A 7,049-nucleotide genomic window follows, 5' to 3' on the forward strand; every position below is an offset into this window, starting at 1 on the left:
CTTCAGAGAAAGGCAGAGGCCTGTCAGTGTCTGTTGTATTTCATTACCTCTCTGCTTAAACCGCGACTCCGAGCTGAAGCAGAAACGATACTTCAACGTTTTCCATCATCTGACAAGTAGCAAGTCTACTTCACTTTATTCACCAAAAACGTTTTTTTTTATTCACCAAAAACTGTTCTGTAATCTGGAACGTTCGCTAAGTTGAGCTCCAGTTAGCCGCCTTATCGCACTGCGCGAGAGGCAACTGCGTCATGCGTCACGGGCAAAAGGTCAAAGGTAACAAGGTAACCGGAGTGCTTATTATGTTGTACAAAAAATAATAAAAATAATTTTAGTACATGTTATGTGACAGAAGAGGGCTTAGAAAATAATAATACAAAAAAATTAAATAAAATAAAAATAAAAATTGACCAAAAGGGCACTTTGGGGCAAGGAGCAAAAAGGGCAGGTGCTCAAGCCCCCCCAGCCCCCCCCCCTCTGCACGTGCCTGACTTGTGCCAAATATTACACAGACGCAATACAATAGTTTGCCATAAACTATTTGCGTCATGTCTGTTGCATCGTGAATCTATTTCGCATTATGTATATAAGTGTATATAAATCTTTTTCTAGCACATGTGAGCTGAATGCTTACAGTATTTTGGTTGCCACAACAGACTCAAGATGTCTGCAACCTGCACAAAAAAAGAAATCCACATGTTCAATGTGATTGTTGACAGGCACACCTGGACATGTCTGCAAACTCTGCCCTCAGTTATTGGCTAATGTATTCTGGAGTACATCTTAATCACATGGACATGTTTTTTGCTTTCTGATTCAAAAGAATTTACATTATCAATGTAAATCTAAAAGTCAAGACTTAGTTGTGTGAACCTAGGCAAGACTCAGCCCTTCGTGGATTTTATAAATGCCTTTTCTTGCTTTCTTTTTTTAGGAGAAATATCTAATATATTGCAGATTAGCTTATTTTTAGCGTTTAAATTAGTTAATAGCAATAGAAAATATTTCAGCTGAACTAGCATGTGACTTTCAGAGAAGTGTGGTCTCACTTGTTAGTGAACAATCAGGGTTTATCAGCCTTTAGTCTGACTCTCTGGCAAAATAACCATTATCATTCCATTATCAGGAAAAGCTCTTATTAAGAGTTGTTTAGCACCTTCATGAATACAAGTAAAGTATTCATGAAAATGTATTTTAGGATTCTCCATATTGTCACCCTCCTAAAATAATGGCATAAGTCATTTTTTTGACTAAAACATACTTTAGAACGAAAGAGGGTTTTTATTTTCTTTTTCTTTTTTGTCAAAATTATTTTTGGTAAAAATAAATGACTAAGGCCATTGTTTTAGGAAGGTGACAATATGAATGTATTCAGAGGCTACAAGGAAAAAAGGAGCAGTCACAGGGTTTTTTTTTGTTGCCAAACTTTAATGATCAGATGCCGAACATGACTGATCAGTAGTATTTAAAACTGACAAAGAAAAAGAAGATAACTTTCTCAGCAATACATGACAAATTAGCTGATGTTCAAGTCTCCATTTTATGTAGTAGCAGCTTTTGTTGTAGTTGTGGCTGCAGTTGTAGTTGTAGTTGTGGTTGTGACTAGAAGCCGCAGGAGCTGGGTTAGCAGGGTGGCCAAGTTGGTTGTTGAGACCTGTAAGAAAATCATAAAGATAGTTAGAAATTTTGCAAAACTATACATCAATTATACAGTAGATGTTGTAAATTTGTGGTTTATTACAGAGACAAGACATATTTTCACCTCATTGGAATTGGATCCAGAGCTGGAGCGAGCAACTCGCTGGTGCTCCATCTGAAAAAATAATTTATTTGCCTTTGTTTACTTTTWTAGCAGAAAAAAGTAATGTAGAAAATAATTCCTATCCTCTTATTTAAAAAAAATCAATTCAAACTCTTTACAATTGCTGATCAACATTTCTATTTTGCAATTTTTCTTTAATGATCACTCTAATCTAATCCCTCAACAGACTTTCTATCATATTGAACTTGGGTTTATTCCTACTTCAAACCATGGATGTTTCTAGCAGAGGTTACATTTAAAGATTACTTTAGAACAAACATGTCAGAGGTTTGCAACAAGAAATGACACTTGTTTAATGACATAAAACAGGGAAAATATGAGTTCGTGCAAAGTAAATGTATGCAAAACTACATATTTAAGATTATCTGCACATTTTTTAGTCCACTTAAAAAAATTGCTTATAATATTGTCACTTACTGGTGTAGCCACAATGAGGCTCAGGAGGCATCCAAGGATAAGTGCTACCTTCAGCATGGCTGCAGTGATTTCAGCTGTTGGAACATAAATAAAGTCTTTATCAAGCAAATAAATTGGTTCAGTTGTATAAAGAAATGAAGCGTAAATGCATATAATCACCGTAGAGTCTTCTCTGCTTGACTTGACAAGAAGGTTGTTGTGTTGAGCTGCATTTGGGACTCCCTTATATACAGTATCTGGATCAGAGTTGTTGGGAAATTACCAAAATTAAAAATGCAACCTCATTGTAATGTGTGGTTACAGAAACAACACCTTGACAGCTGTTTGGTGTAATAGTACAATCCAATGTTATTATATATAATCCATAGCAGGTCCAGAAAATTACAGCAAGGATTGGTTCATTCTTGATCCCTTAGTGTTGAAACAAATTAGTACATTGACATCAGACCTTTGGATTACTTTTGGTACAGGCAACACCCAGATTAATTTGCATTCATGCTTGTAGAAATGATCATCAGCAGCCKTCTGCTCCCATTGTTTTGATAAAGCTTATTGAGCAGATGCCAAGCATGACAGCAGGTTTGATCCATATTTTAGGAAAAGCAAAAAACACATTTTTGTACAATTTCTCCAACTTTATTCAAAAAGAAAAAAGAAGATTGATGTTCAAGACATTGCCAGGCATATTGCTGGCTGTGTGTTTGAGTTTTTTTTTTTTTTGTTTTGTTTTCTAGTCGGTTTTCATAGCGTTCATGATAGTAGTGCATATAGTACAATCAGGTGTTATATGTACCTGATAGTTTTAGGCAATACATTTTTCTGCCACTTGCATGATAAAACAAACCCACTTCCCTTGTGTCTTCTTCTCTTCTCTTTTGTTCTCTTCTCTCAAAACGTGCATTTTCAGTGTTTGACAGTTAAACGTATTACAAAGAAGCATGGAAACAGATATAGTGGCAGAGACACTGGCAATATCAAGCCCTGTTTGGATTTATGGACACGTCATTCTTTTTTTTAATAAATAATTACTGTATCTCAAATTTGTTTAGTGCAGAGATGTTCTGACATTTTTTTCAGACTGCAAGTCAACAGTTTTAACACAAGTCAGTCAAGTTTCTAATGACTGAAATAAAGATTTTCTCATTAAATTTTGTGCAAGTTCAACCTGGCATTGCTGCAGAAATCAGAGTCCTGACTKGCATTGATGTCCTTAAGCATATATCACCACATGAACACATASTAACTGTCTTTAACTTTCTTATTTTCATAAAACATTGATCTAACCTTTTTATATTTAGTTCAACATGCAAACAACAGTTAATGATGCCTTTTCTTTTTTTTTGTTGAAAATTTGTGAAATGTAAATGTCATATTTACCCTATTAGAAATATAAATTAGAATTAATGACCGAAGAAAAATATTGAAAAAGGTTTAAATCTGTTAAGGTTACATTGACTCAAAGGGCTTGTTTGTCTTTGTGATGACTGTGTTAATGCTTGTTTATCTCTGTCTTCATACTGCTGACTCCTTTATTAAATATTGCACAAACCAGGTTTGGAGGGTTTTCTTCTGCTTAATCTGAGCTGGAGAACAACATTGAGAAACAGTTGTCTGAATAGACATTGTCAAGCTTTGCTTTCAGTTCTATTTATTAAAAAATGTTCAAACATTATCTCTCTTATTATTAATTGTCTGGGCTAAAGTGTAACAAGTAAGTAAATGAGTGTTATACTTTTGAATAAAAAGAAATTGTAATGTAATATTAACGAAAATATGTCAAAAAAGTTATAAAGATTCAGAGCTCTGCATTTTTTGGATGCTGTCTAGTTTTTACCTTTTAGGTGGCCATTGTTTTGCTACGTTGGCCATTTTTAGGCCTGAAAGTTGTTGGACTCGCCTCTCGAGCTCTACAGTGTGTTTGTTTTGTTCTGAAATTATCCAAAGTCATTTAAAGCAGCTTTCAGTTGGACAGATACAGATTTATGAGAGCCATTAATAAAACAAAAGAAAAAATTCAAGACTGGAATACTGTAAATCTTTACATTCAGGAAGTTAACAAAATGCAGTTCAAAGCCTTCAGCTGATCTCAAATGATGTAAATTATAAAGAAATGTTTGTTCTGTTTTGACTTCCTTTCACTGTCTCCCTGTTAAATCCAAAATACAATTGAAGATTATCCTTCTCACATGTAAAACCCTCAGTAATAAAGTTCTGATTGTCCCAGAGGTCCTAACGGAGCACTTTGCTCTTATAGGCTGCAGGTTTACTAGTGGTTTCCACAATTTTTAAAAGTGCAATGTGAAGCCAGATCCTTTAATTTTCAGTCTCCTGTCCTGTGGCAGCTGCCCTTGCTTAAAAATTTACCGTTAAATAAAATTCAGTGTTCTGGAGAGACAGTTCTGCCTGACTCTGCTTCTCTCACAAGCCACTGTAAGAGGTTAGTTTATCTTCAGGTATCTCTGTAGTTTTGCTGCTGTATGCTTACCCCAGATTTACACCTCATCCACTGCCGCTTCTCTCCGACTGAAACTCTGCAGTAAGATTCACATTTCAACTCAAAAAGTTTTTTCCGGATGCTGGAGAAACTATGAAGTCAATCTACAAAGATCACACTGCACTAACAGAAAAATGAAAAAACACAATTTGTAAAACACATCAAAACTGTACTGGTTATTACTTGAAATAGACGTTTTGTATCTACATACAAGTTTGTCCTTAAGTAGTTCCAAAAGCAGCAGCACAACTGGAAACAGGTGAGGACCAATTTGCAATGTCAACAACTCATTCCTCCTTCTAAAACACAATCAATTGGCACAGAGAGAAAGATCTCGGTCACACAGCCAAGGCAGACAACAACAGCATCAGTACTGCAGCCAACCAGCCAGAACAGAGGACACTTTCAATGCTCTGACATTGGGGACCGGCTTCCGGTAATGCTGCAGGACACAGTTCAGAGACCCTATAATATCCCAGAGGGGGCTGTTAGCGAGGATTATCACTGTTCTAATATTATTTGGACTGAAGACAACCAGGAGACAACAAGCCAAATTGAACATTTTTAATATTTTAGTAAGACATTTCATATAACAGCAATAATTAAACCCTACCCCCACTGCCACTATTCAGCCTCCAGTCGCCTACATGTGCACGTCAATCAGCATCTCTATACACACCACCCATTGCAATGACCACTGCAACAGCCATATCCTACAGCCTGCAGCCCATTTCTGCATATTCTGTCCTCAGCGTCCGGCATACAGAGAGAAGGAGAGGGTGCAGAGCTGCAATGCACAGATTTGTAGATTTCTTCATTTAAATTTATAAATATTTGTGTTATTTTGACAACATATATGTTTTGTGTGAGTTTGCAGTGAAATAAATATCCACATTTATTCTGAGTGCTGCATTTAATAACACGTGAAATTGCTTTTGTGAGGATTTGAGTTTTCTGTGTGTTTATTTTGCTTTCTGTCAGTTGAGCCTCTGTGATTGATTTATCCCAGCTGTGTCTCGTTCCCCTGACAATCCTCTGTGTATTTAAATCCACCTGTGTCTCTTGTTTGTTGTCGGGTCCTTGTCTGACGTCATTGTCTCTAGCTGTGTTACCAGTTGCTACCAGTGTCTGAGCTCTTAGCCTTCTGCTCACCTATGCAGAAACCATCATTTACTCTTCTACCTGGGTCCACTGCGTCTACCTAACCATTCTACAACCGCAAATCACGACAACTTTCCTAAAACAAACAGTTTTTGTTTTGGTTCAAAGATAACTTTGAATGCTATAGACTTATTTTCTCAACACAGGACACAAGAGGGACAGAAGTTCATCCAACATGGTGGCTGGAAATATTGCTGATGCCTTTGACTGTCCAGTCACTCCACTGGTGCTGCTGCAATTTCCATCAGTAAATGGCGCAACAGGAATAAATTGAATTGAGCATCACAGGTTATTAATAAGGCCCATATTAATAAGGCCCATCCTTTCACAGAAACCTTTGAGAATATCTGACCTTTGAGAATATCTGTCACTTACTGGTGTAGCCACAATGAGGCTCAGGAGACATCCAAGAATAAGTGCTACCTTTAGCATRGTATCTAATTTAGCTGCACAATTGTGAATCTTAAATTATATCTGTGTGTTAGCTGTATTGAACGGACCTTCATCTCTAATTAAAATGTCTGGCATGAGCTTAGTAATTTTTCTGAATACTGGGAGACCAAGAATGGTGCAACCAGTGGTAATTTAACTGATTTATTATGGATTATAAGACTGGACAATTTTATAATACATAAAAGCTATCAAGGTGTGGATTGTGTATCTAATCCCGGATTAGACATTACAACCAGGTTGCATTTTTAAAATGGAAAATTTCTCAACATCCTGATCCAGATACTCTATATAAGTGGAGTCCAAACTTCAGCTCTTCACAACCTTCCTGTCAAGTCATTCGAAGCAGAGAAGACTCTACGGTGATTATATGAATTTATGCTTCATTTCTTTGTACAACTGAATCAATTTATTTGCTTGATAAAGACTTTATTTGTGTTCCAACAGCTGAAATCACTGCAACCATGCTGAAGGTAGCACTTATCTTTGGATGCCTCCTGAGCCTCATTGTGGCTGAACCTGTAAGTGATAAGCAATTTTTCTTTTAATGGACTGTAAAGAAGCTTAAATATGTGAATTTAATTTTACTTTGCAGTTAATATTGATTCTCCTCTTGTGTGTCATAACAGCACTTTTCTTCTTGTTTCACATACATCTCAACACATTTCTTAAATTACAACAGAGTTTTCGAGCACCTATTACACA

General features: G+C 36.3%; 1 long non-coding RNA gene across 1 annotated transcript; it reads right to left on the reverse strand.

Annotated features, from left to right (window-relative positions):
• Positions 1-1,385: 1,385 nt before the first annotated feature.
• LOC103461243 (uncharacterized) lies at positions 1,386-4,739 on the reverse strand. Its single transcript, XR_533081.1, has 5 exons — positions 4,725-4,739; positions 2,399-2,475; positions 2,240-2,313; positions 1,763-1,813; positions 1,386-1,654 (listed from the first exon to the last, which is right to left on the reverse strand). It is a non-coding gene; the product is annotated as an uncharacterized LOC103461243 (long non-coding RNA).
• Between the last annotated feature and the right edge of the window lie 2,310 nt (positions 4,740-7,049).

Source organism: Poecilia reticulata, unplaced genomic scaffold, assembly GCF_000633615.1.
Source record: "Poecilia reticulata strain Guanapo unplaced genomic scaffold, Guppy_female_1.0+MT scaffold_840, whole genome shotgun sequence".
Classification (NCBI taxonomy): domain Eukaryota; kingdom Metazoa; phylum Chordata; class Actinopteri; order Cyprinodontiformes; family Poeciliidae; genus Poecilia; species Poecilia reticulata.